Here is a 12,976-nt window from a genome sequence, read left to right as displayed (position 1 = left end):
TGAGACGATCGTGTGTTAATTGGAAATGGGGTTACACTTGCTGGCTAAGCCCTACGATTATAGTCAGTCTTATCCAGGCTGATAAAAGCGCAGCACTCACTATGCAGTGCCCGTGTGCAGCTTTCACCCAAGTGGTGATGGTGGTGATGTAGTCTCTAGTCCAGAAATGGCCATACAAGACCTACAACCACAGGTATGGCCATAGGAGTTTCTGTGCTAGTGACCTGTGCTATCACACTCAGGGATGAATCTTCACATTGTGCTGGATTTCACACCTGCTGGTCTATTGCCCTTGTGGACTTGGTGACTTTAGTTGCTACAAAGAACACAAAACCTCTGTCCCAAAACATGTCATTTGTATCCTTAGAAGAATCTCTTCTCTGGTGTAAAAGCAAAATGTATTATGAAACTCTATTATTTGTCAGTCTTATCATCTTCCATCTCTTTTATTTCTTTTAAGCCTATGAAAATGATGCCTGTGGACTTGGTATCAGTAAAGTCATGATAACATCATAATATGCTGATGACAAAAGTACTGACAGAACAAAATATATGAGGACAAGTTTGTACTGTGGAAAAGACAACTAAGGGTTTTACTTTTCAGTTCTATATGGGCAGACTTGAAGAAAAAAAAGCTGGTTTTGATTTGATCAGGTTTTATTTAGTGTTGTAATCTAACTGCTTTGAAAACTGAAATGCAGTTTTACAAAAACCTTGATTTTTACTTAACACATATAGGGATAAAGAAACTATAGCAGTGGTGGTGGTCTGGTCTGCTCAGAGAAAACAAACAGCACTTTTCCTTACATTTTGCTGGTATTGGTGGCTCTTTGTTTTTTACAAAAATAGAAAGTCATTCTGTCACAAGCACAGGCGTACACGTGGAAGTAGAGGTTGACCAGTTTGCCTAACTATCAGAAGGAAATTAGAAGCACTTCAAAAGAATTTCCAAAGTAAATGCAGCACAAAGGTTGTTGTTGCTTTTAAACAATTTTCTAACTGTTGCAGGGAAGCTGAGCCAGGTGCAAAGCAAGCTCTGGTTTCAGGAGGTGTCATTGCATGTTCTTTCTCAACAGTCCTTTTTTCATACACCAGGACTTTGGAGCTTTGGCATTAGAGACCATTATCTGGGATTAATTTAACACATGTGCAGCAGTATTTACCAGTATGGAAAAAGATCTTTCTTGCTTCCCTGAAGCACTGCAAAACTTTTTCATGACTAAAGGCAGAGGAAATTATTTTTGTTTCTTTGTTGCTGCTTTTTTTAAAACTTTTTTTCTTATCTTCACATCCCATTTTATGAGATATTTTGCCCTCCTCATAACAGATGGTGTGTCTTAACAAGGCTCAGTCTATAGCAGAGGCCCTTCCTGTGTACATGAGTGTGGGTGTGAAAGAGTGAATGCTATATTTTGTTCTATAAGGTCTGTCTTACACTGCATACACCTGAAGAACTAATTAAAAAGTGGAGGAAAGTCAGGAAATCAATGAGGAAACAACAACAAAAAAAAAAACTAAACCAAAAGCAAAACCAACAAAAAACACAAATAAACAAAAAACAAACAAACAAAAAAACCAAACCCACAGAACTGTACAAAAAAGGTATAGCTTTAAATGCAAGGATACTATGATCAGTTTTGTGAAAGAGTGTTAGTTCTTTAACTAGAGAACAGGATAGAAATCAGTCACACAATTGTGGGATTGGGTTTCTGGGAATGTGAGCTTACTCTGTCTACCCATTGTCTAGCTTTCAGAGTTATTAGAAAAATACAGTTTCCCACTGAACTAATGGTTTTGATATGTAGAGCTCCTAGTTAAGATGTAAAGCATAATCACGTGAAATCTTTAGTCTTCAGAGCAAAGCAGACACAGTGGAATTGAAGTGGAACTGAAAAAATGAAGAAATTCCACTTGTAACATGAGTTGTCCTCCTCTCCTAGCAGAAATGTCACACGTTGTAGCATTGAGTAACCACCAAAGAGCTTCTGTTTGTGAGGAAACCACTTACGTGAGAAGTCAAAATATCACAAATTAAAAATAAAAGCTTTGAAGGGTAATCATATTTGGAAAAAACCTTCAGTGAATTTCAAAAATTATAGATTAGAAATTATTAAGACAGTCAAAATATTTAGGATTTATTCTTAATTGCCTCAGAGTAAACTTTTTCTCATTATAATGCTAGAGTTTTTAGAAGATTAGTCGTGACACACATTAGTCAACTACTGTAGCTTGATCAGTTGAGATGAATAACTAACTGTGGTCATATTTCTAGCTTGATGAAAGATTTTAATTAAAATATTTGACTTAATTTCTTTTTTTTCTATGACATATTTATTCAGCATGTCTCCCTTGTATATCCCTTGTATCTCCTTTAGCTGGCTTAGGCCTCCAAACCTTACCTGCATTGCTAGGGGCAGCTGGAACATAGCCTAAAAAAAACTATGCAAAGGCATTTCTGCTGTTTGTAACTGTTATTTTAATACTGAAATCCCCATGTAGACATTTTAATTGATGGGTATTTTCTGGCATTGCTTCTATGAGCTCCACTTCCAGAGGAGTGATGTCTTCAGCAGGCAGTAGAAGTCTATATACAGCCAATTTTGGAAACTTTGGACTGCTCTTAGCATGCTACAGGTCTGAAAAACATTTTGCATGTTAATTGCCCATTACATATTTGGAGTTCAGTAACATTCTGGACCTACTCAAGAATTTGTCAGCCTTTCTTCTTTCGTGGAAAATTTGTTGTGGGAAGTGTTATTTCTGCTTTTTTGCTTAATTTTTGTTATCATGCTTTTGCCACATAAAGTTTTTTTCAGGAAAAAAACAACTGTTAGAGTAAACTCTGTCTGTATGCCAGAATAAGATCATTATTAATAGACAATGGAGATAGACTGAACCAAATGTTGCATAACAGTCTTTAATTAATAATTAGAACAGAAAAATTAAGCAAGGAGTAAGCTGAAAAACTATTTCAGAGGACTTGGGGAATTCTGTAATGTCACTTGAACAGAAGTAGCATTGTAAGTAGATAAAAATTTTATACTTTAAAACATAGAATATTCTCCTGTCCTCATACTTTTGTGTAAAATCATCACAGATGGTAACAGTTGGGTTTGTCTTTTTTTTTTTTTTTTTTTTTTTTTTGAGGAGTTCTAGTTATTACTAATATTACTAGAATTATTACTAGCACTTTAGCACTTCTGGCAGTTTTCCTTTGTTCTTGATAAAATATTGTGATGAGTGGGGGCTTTTCCAGGGTGGGGTAGTTTTTTGTGTAGTGGAAGCAGTGCTGTCCCATTCCTGCTCCTCGTGCTCCATGCCTGTCTAGGAGAGAGCTGCAGAGTGCCACTGCCAGGGGACCCAGTGGTGCATCCCCATGGGACACTGTAACACAGCTCTATAATTTACTCCACAGTCATATGTTCCATATTAGTCAATCATGCTACTGAAGTTTGGGGGTTTTTTGACTGTGTAAGCAATACTGTTAATCTGTGTAGTACACTGGGTTTTTCCTCTGTAATAACGCCGGTTGCTGTGCTAATTCGTAATTCTATTTTAGCAGTTATGAAGTCTGCATTAGTTGTTAAAATACTTAAATTTAGCATTTCAATCTGCTTCTTTGGAACGGTGTATGTTAAAATAGATTATCCTTCAGCTGTTGCTTATACTGCCTTATTTATTTATTTATTTTTAAGTTGGCAGTCTTACTTGCCTTTCAGAGGCCAACAGCAAAAATCGGAAGTTCATAGAAGAACACTTATAAATAGCTGCCAACATATTTTCTTTTTTCAGAGCCCTTAAAGTACTTTTGACTATTTCAGGCATTACCTGATGTGTTACATGTAGCCAGCTAAGCCAGATCCTATGCAGAAAAATATGTTTCAAGTTAAATTCCTCTTTGGCACAAACTGCTACGATTGCTGAAGTAAACTAGTAGTTTAGGATATATGCTGGATGAGTTGTACAGGTGCCTTGGAATCTGCTTGGTTAATATTAGTAATTGGAATTGTTTTGTATTTTTTACACTTTCCGTGGCTGATGCTGCATGCTGTTTCATTTTGTTGTGAGGAGGTACTGTAACTGGCAGCTACTGTGCTGCAGCAGCAGAAACAGCCCAGCCCTGCGCAGGAAGCAGTTGTGTGGCAGGTCCTGTTCCAGTCTAGCTGTTCTGCAGATTTTCCATGAGAGATGATAGGACTGAAGACCCTTTCCAAAGATCCTGGTTGTAACTGTATGACAGTATCTGTGTGCCAGAAATTTAAACAAAGTGTCAGGCTTTCTCATGGTTAATTTTGGGGTTTTTTTTGGGTGGTGTGATAGCATTATGTCAGGGTGTGATACACTCCCATATTCTGTGGATGTGAAGAAAGAATCAGAGCTTTGCATTTCTGTTTGGAAGTTGAAGCTTTTATTGGGTACTAAAAACTGTATACCAAAGGCACCTGTGATGAAATCAGTGGACCTGTGATTTTTGTAATTGGTTTAACATGGAAGTGGCTTAATTCATGATATGGTTTTGTAGCATTCCTTTCTCTGTTGTCATACTCGGCTTCATTTTTTGTTCAACGCGTTCATGTAAAATAAGCTGTTTTTTCTCTGGCAAATATATTGCCTGTGTACAAACTGTGTTCTGTGTCTATCCTGGTGAAATGGTCCAAGAAGATAGTCAGTGATTTCGAGGTGAAGTTTGTTTCCTTCCATGAAGATACTGGGACCATTTTGGAAAGAGGGCAGAACCCTTCATAGTTTGTGGCTGAGTCTCTGCTACCTTTGCCATGTAGGGGCTGGCTTGGGCATATGACGTGAGGATAGATGTGGGTTACAATCACCTGAAAGTTTAATAGAAGTTTCTCCTTGTACCATCCTGCCCATTGTGCGGCTGGACTTGAAAGTGTTTCCAGCTGTCAGGATGGACTAGCATCTAGTAGTTGCAATGTATTTTCTGTTTCCTGGTGGAAGAATTATCTGAATAAATGCTAAGGCTGGGCTCCTTGAGAAAGATTTTTTTCTTTTTCTTAATACTTGCTATTGCAATTATTCAGAAAGGGTTTGTACACTGTGTAACTACTGTATGTGATCAACTCTTGCATGGCGTGAATTATGTCACATTAAATATTGAATTCTGAAAGATTACAGGACCAAGAAAAATAATAGAAACCAGCAAGTTATTGTATATTATCTGTTACTCAGCAGCTTGGTTCTTAGAAAAATCTACTAAAGCTCCCTGAAAAAAAGGCTATTTTTGTGGGAATGATTCATGTATTAGGCGAGTCAGTTATCTTTCACTAAGAGGACACTGGCTGCAAAATCACTGGAATAAGCTCCAGCTTTAGTAAGTCTGTAGCAAGTGACGAACTGTATTTGCAGCAGAATGTTTTTAAGAAGATCCAAAAGAAGTTTTCAAGGAAATGTTTTCATGCCTGTAAATTCTCTGTTATTCCAGCAGAGGGTAGTTTATCCTCTAGGAAGCTAGGTGTGTTGAAAGAATGATTGGGAAAGGTAACTTAATGATTCCCATTTCCTCGTGTTTTAGATAGGGCAATAAAAATTAACTTCAATAGACTGACCTCATCAGATTAACAAATACTAAAACATATTGTTAGGCTATGGTATGTTCTTAGGCTGGTACTTGAAAAGGCAGCCAAATTCAATAGTAGTCCCATTTCTGTCCTGCTACCAAGGGCTTCATTTTCCCTTCAAGAATTACTGCAGTTTGCTTGTGCTGAGAGAAGTTGCATTATCAGCTTAAGAGCTATTTCACTTTCATTTGTCAGCTAGTGAAGTAGATACAACATCAAGCATTTTTTAATTTCAAATACATAAAATCACTCTAGTTGAAGAGGTTTTGGCTTGTTTACAGTTGCTTAAAAGCCTTTCTGCCACCGTACTCACTGCTGCAGCAACTGTTGTTGAGGAGAATATATGTTTGCAGTTTGTCGTGGTATCCACCTGCAGCAGCTCCCTGCTCTGCTCACTGGCAGTGGGTGTGGACTGGCTCTTTCTATGTTCTTCTCTTCTGTAAGATTTTGTTTTAAATCAGTCATCAGGAAGCAGTCCTGAAGTAAGCTTTTGTGGCTTGCAGTCCTGAGGTGCAGCAGAAACTCTTGTGACATGACAGCATGAGTGAGAGCTGAATATTTGAAAGGGCAGCAGAAGTTCAGTTACCACATTTTAATGAAGCCCTGTTACTCGGAATTTGTTTCCATTCAAAGCAGTGTTTTAGCTCTTCATGCATGTTGGCCTTTTTTGCCTTATTTCTAAAAGAAATATACTAATATGTATATTTTCATTTATCTCAGTAAAAGGTGTAATATGATTAATACTATGCTGCATATTTTAATCTTAAATTTCTATATAATTTACTCTTAAAAAAAAAAATCATACAAGGAGCATTCCTGTAAGAAACCTGTGAATATGGTCAGTGCCAATCATGTCTATGCTTCCATGGCTAGCTGGAGCTTGACGTTACTATCACCTGGAACTTTCCCTGTGGTGCTCCAGGGAAGCACAGGGAGCTTCACAGGACTTCTATCTTTCTTTCTTGCTTGCTTGCTTTCTGATAGCTCTGTAATTCACATCTAGCTGTATCCCTCTGTGTTACAGATTTCCCCCTCCTTTTCTAGTTTTGAATTTTAGAAATGACACATTTTTGGTTTCTACTTATAATTTTAATTTCTTGGGTAAAAATGTCCTAACTATATCAGGGATGAATAATATGTCTGAATTCTTTATTTTGGAGCAGTACAGGTATAACCACTTAACTTTCTTCTATATTTTACACTAATATGCTAGATGATCAAAGGAATATAGAAAAACCTTTGCATGGATCTGGAGAAGACATATGTTATGCTGTCTACCAGTTATACAAGAAGCCTAGGCAATTAATCTCTTAGTGCAGGCACTTTGGTAAGCTATTTTACTAACATGGAATGATTCCAGACCTGAATACCAATCCAAGATCATTTTTGTCTAAACATTAGACATACAAAAGAAGGAGGAGGAACCCTGGACAGCTTTTCCAAAGTCATACACAGTGTTAGTGCCAGATTTGCTACTTGCAAGTCCCTTGCAATCTTGTGGTACTTGTTGCCTTTCAAAGTAGAAATAACTTTGGAGGAGACAGACCCATTTATAGTTTACTTAAAGTATTTAGTTTGTACTTTTTTGTTTTTTCACTGGTAAGCAGTTTGCAAAGCACTAATGCCTGGTTAATTGGGACTGTAAGCTTTTCACACAGATGAGGAATGTTTGTGCTAGGAATTAATATATTTTAAATATAAGTAAACTTTGAACCACTGCACTCCATAACAACAGTTCACCATTTATGAAAGATATGTATTAGCTTAGTAATATTTTTGAGATGCTTGTAAGTGAATATTCATATGTGCTTCTTAAATTTATATATCTTATTCATTATTCTGATATTTGGCTATGGTAGTGTTGCAGACTGGAACAAAAATGATCTCCATTTTCTTTAGAAATGCAGATAGATAATAGTTTTAAATAATATACACATTGGATTCCTGATGCTGTTTCCTTCACCAGCTGGAAAGCCTCTCACTGCTGGAAAGGCATTCAGTATGTTTGACATTAAGGGTGGGGGAATGTTTGTGTAATTATAAATGTTAGACTTGCAAATACGCCTTTTGATTGCAACAGCCTGAACTTCCACATGTCAACAGGAATTTTAACTTCACAAGATAATCCTTGGCTTAGGTACCTTGGCACCTTTCTCTTTTCTATATTAATTCAATACTTATATCACCAAATTGTAGCTGAATTTTACGTGTGTGCACATGAGACATTTGGATATTGTAAACACTCTTGACTAAACCTTGGGTTGCTCCAGCTGCTGTGTGCAGCTGTAACAGTTTTGGTATTGCTATGAAAGCTGAAATCGCACAGCATGTGAGTAATTACCTGTGATCCTACAGGCTTGTGATATCTTGTGCAGTGCTGCTGAGCCTGGTGTTAATTCTAGAAAGGCTGCTGGTTGCTGAGGTCTGAACATTTTCAAGGAGCTCTGTTTGATTCTTTCCTAGTTATGTAGCACAAAACTTCAGTGCTTTACAAGATCTCCACAGGGCTTCACAGGTGGGTTATTTTTAATATGGTGGTATTATTTTTAAATTTCAGCTGAAGAAATTATTTAAGAACCCGATTATGGTTATAGGAAGCAGAGTGGCTGCAGCTTTCATCTGATCTGAGGAGGAAAGAAAGAAAGAAGATTGAGGCTGCAACTGTTTAGTGAAGGATTCAGTTTAGGACTATTAGCTTTAGGATGGCAAATGAAGTGTTTGTGTTCTTCCCATCCTTTCATAGATAAACTGAATTTCACATGCATGACATCTGTTGTCAAATCCTGGGAGTGATCTCCGAAAAATGATAGCTCAGGATATCTTAAGTATTTCGAGAGACCCCTTGAGACATGCTGACAAGAAAGAAAAAAAAAGAAATGCAAAGGACGATATTTCTTATTGGATGATAAAGGCCTCTGGAGATCTCAAAGGTTTATGCCATCTCTTTTGTAATTTCTTCCTGCATGTGTGATATGCTTACTGCAGTAGTGCTGCAGCCTCACCCACATGAACAGGTGCAAACATAGCAATGCTGTGGGACACCCTTTCTGACATGGCAAATCTCAAAGGAATGTGTGTGATGTATCACTCACTTCATGGACATGTATGCCATGCAGAGAGCATTCCTGCATAATGTCCTGATGCATATTAATTAGACAAGCAAGATACTCATGTGATGTAAATTACATCCTTTCTTGGACATGTACTGATTCATATCTCAAGTCAGAATCTAACCCAGTATGCCCTTTTTGGTATGTTCAGGGAGAGAGAATGTTTTATTTTAGTGATTAATTGTTCATCATGTTAATTTTATTAGTGTGATGAGAGAAGGAATATTATCTGTAAAGGCTGTGGAAAGATAGTAGCTTTCAAGAGAACTGGTGTAGCACACAAATTGTAGGAAGCTTGGTGATAAGACTGTAAATGTTGTAAGAAAGAACATAATAGGAACACATGGAGGAGGGGAGTTGGGGAAAATTTGTTTTGTAGGACCACTTCTTTTTCTTGGAACTTCATTATTTGTATATCCTAAAGGTCGTCTTCACTCTGTTTCCTCATGACTTTCTGTTGGATTACAGTGAATACTCTCAGTCTGGGCTGTTCACTCTGTTGTCTTTTGTGCACCCAGAATTGTGCTGACCCCAAGTGATCAAGGTATTTTCCCACTCTGGCGGTGACACTGTGCTTCTTGATCTCTTCTCTAAGCTGCTGGGCATACACTCACAAATTAAAATATGAAAAGTTGCTGTGGCTTCACGCTTTGCTAGGTGAAGCACCTCTATACCTAGGTGCTTGGTATTTCTGAATTTGCATCATTAAGGTTAGATTAGGAAAAGTTAGTCAAATGGCAAATCCCAGCAAGCTGAATGGAGAGCTTGAAAACAGGGAATACCTTAAATAGTGTCATTGCCTGGGACCCGTGTCCTTCAAGACAGGCTCCCTTTCCTGAAATTACCATTTTTACTTTTCCTTTTTTGTTCAAAAACTCTTACTGTTCTGTTGCTGGCTTGCCACTCCCAACATGTGCTATGCACAACCTCAGCAGTTAAAAGGCAGCAGGCTTGCATTCAGTTCCTTCCTCTGCCTGAGGGAGCTCTAATCAGCATCTCCTATCTTCCAGGAAAGTATCCTGGATATAAAATACTGAGGTGGGATGGTTGCAGTGTCTCCTCTTGAAGGTGTTTTGCTGTGCGTGGAATAATTAATATTAATTGGGAGTGTGAAGTAAGATCAGTTTGCAGATTAGCTCACTCTGGGAGCAGAGAGACAAGAGTTTTAAGCCCTAGCTCCACAGAGTGTTTGTTGTTAGTCCTGCCTGATTTTAGTGCCATCCAGGCCCCTTCAGCCTGGTTTTCTGAGAATGTCTGTGATTATAATGCTACAGTTAAGGGAAGCAGAAGAATGTGGAACTATACATAGATATGGACAGAAGTGAAACTGATTAAAGTTAAAATAGTACTAAAGATGTCAGCTCTCTTGAGCAATAGCATCTGAGTGTGCTGATAGGCAGGTTTAATTAACAAGGATGATGCTGAGTATCTAATTTGGGACTTAAGTACCAAATTAAGCATCTAAATCCTACGTCTAGTGTACTCACACTGATCTAACCATAAATGTCAATGCATGCTGAAAATATATTTTTGCAATCCCATGCAGCCTCTTGTGCTGCTATCACTGCTTTGCTCCTTTTTGTGTTTTATGTATCGCTCAAACCTCCTCCTTGTGTCTCTTGCTTTCACATCTTTCCATATCCTTTTGTTTTATCAAGAATCCCTCAGTTCCTTTTTGCTAGATTCCACATCTAAAATTGCTTCTTTAAATACACTGTGCCATGTATCAAAGCCGATTTTCTTACCAGTGGTTCCTGCAGGTTGTTTTTGTATGGCAATGATGGTATCAATGCTCTTTCTGCTCACTTTTTTTCTTACAGGAACTAATCTATTTATTTAATCTGAATTATTATCCTAGATTAATATTTTACTGGATTGTCATTGGTAATCACCTTTTGAGAGATTACTTGTTCATCCAGTAACATATAAAATATATAAATATATAAATAGTAGAAATTATCTGTAGTAATAATATTTTTATCAATGATTTAATCTCTTCCAGTGTTTAGGTTAAAGGATTTTGTTCTATTTCCTTAATAAGTATGACCATCAATAAAATAAGGTGTTTTTTCCTCCCCAGTTTCATTACTGGTTCAGAAGGAAGTGGGATGATAATTGTATTTTCAAGATGTAATCTGATATACTTTTAGTTACGAAGTGCTAAGTATAGAGTAGTGCCTTCTGTTTTCAAAGTTGGGATGGATGTTAAAGTTAGCACTTTACTGCAGACTAATTTTTTTCAGCAGAACCCGGTCAAGAAAGATAAATTGGTTATGGTAGCTAGCCTTCACTGTCACAAGGCTTTGCTAGTACATAGTATGCTTGTAAGACTCTTCCAGTAGCTAAGAGAGTGCCACAATAAAATACTTCAGAAATTTCTGTAATAAAATACGTGACTTCTGTAAACTCTACTGTGTTGAAATTGTTAATACAAAAGATGATGTTACAGACATCAATTTTTGGAGCTGTTCCTATTCAGGAAGTTTAAAAGCCAGAGGCAGCTGTAGTGAATATTTTGAAAAAATTAGGTATTTTGAAAAGTATGTCTGTTCCTGCAGGGCCTTATTGGAAGTTCTGAGCATTGTGTTTTGTCTGGGAATGAGAAGAGAATGCGTTAGAGCAATACCTAAGCTCTTACAAATTAGAAAACCTGATATCAAGTGCTTTTTAATAGTAACCAGAAACCTGTTCAGCTGTCTGAAATATCTAACAGCATGGCAGATTAATGAGTATTTTAGTGATGCAGAGAACTGCAGTATCTATTTTAGCAATGTGAACTTTTAAAAATTCTACTTGTTTTATCTGAAGGACACACAGATAGTAGTATCATTCCATGTTAAAAGAAATGAATCATCATGACAATTTGAGAACACCAGTAGAGGTAATTTTGACTAAATGCTTGCCCACTGATTAAAAAGCATGATGCATTTTCATTCAGCCCCAAAATAAGTTATCTATGTCTTTTATCTGTGCCGAGATAGTGTGAGAAGCACGTTCTCTTTTAATACTTTTTTTAAAGGTTTGTACTATTAATTTAATTTTTTTTATTTTTGCCCTGCCTTAAGCCAACTAATTACAAATATGGTTTTCATTCAGGTGGATGAACTCACTTTACTGTACTCAAGGTGTTTAGCTTGCAATAATTTCTGGCATCATAATTCAAATATAAATTAACTGCTTCTACACTTTTTTATTCTCCATCTCCCAAATGATTTAGTATTAATGGCAAAACCTGTTTCTCCTTGTGAACTTACCAATAAAGCAGTTATGATACTGGTGTAAGGGGAAAAAGTATCCAGATATGCTTGGAATTGCCCAATTAGCCATATCTTTCTAATTTCCCTGTAGTAGGGAAGTAGTGAAAAGAGCTTTTGATATCCAGCCAAGAAAGTTGCATCACAAAGGTTTTAAAATGACAAATTAAATTCCATTAATTGTGACCTGTTTCTATGAAACTATAGTGATGTTCCTAAGTCACAACAAATTGAAGTCATACTGTGCTGTACCTGGCTTGTGCTTTCAGGATATTTATGTTATCAGAATATTTGCTGGCTGGTTGAGCTGAAGGTATGTTGAAAATGTTATTAACCATTGTCATGATGAGATGCACAAATGGCACCTTTCTTTTTGTCAGCTATTTTTCACTCACATTTTTGTTCTTTTTTGATCTTGACACTGTTTGTGTCTTTTAAACTTCATTCTTCACATTGTTTTTTTTGTTTTTTTTTTTTTTTTTAAGGGGCCTCATTTGATTTCATCTTTCTAATTTGTTCATTTCCTCAGAGAGACATGAACAGTGTGCGGACCTAAGAAAAAAGTGTTGGATAACAATAGCATAAAGTAGCACTTGTGTGACAGCTACAAGGCCTCGCACAGAGTTTTTTATTTCATTCGAAAATCTGGCTTTTATAAACCCTTTTTCTTAAGTTGGGTACATGTTTATAACCCCTGACTCTCTCACTTGGGGATATTATTGGAAACAGTGCAGAGAAGTTAAAACCAATCTAGGGCATGTCTCCTGTCTTCAGATCACCAAATTCAAAGCCATTTCTGAACTCCTGTGGGGCATATGGTTTTGGGGAAGATTGCAGAGGGGCATAAAAGAAGAACTATATCCTAAATTTAAATTTAATTTCCTCCATGCATTTTAAAGTGGCCTCTAGAAGTTTGTTTAGCAGAATCCTTAGACTCAACAGAACTCTTGAGCACTAATGAGATACAGAAAGATAAATACACTTCATAATAAATTCATGTTACTATCCACTCAGAGCAAATTTTAGCAAAGCA

This window comes from Taeniopygia guttata, chromosome Z (genome assembly GCF_048771995.1).
Source record: "Taeniopygia guttata chromosome Z, bTaeGut7.mat, whole genome shotgun sequence".
NCBI classification, from domain to species: domain Eukaryota; kingdom Metazoa; phylum Chordata; class Aves; order Passeriformes; family Estrildidae; genus Taeniopygia; species Taeniopygia guttata.
The sequence above is the reverse complement of the archived record's forward strand: the minus strand, read 5'-3'. Positions refer to the sequence as shown.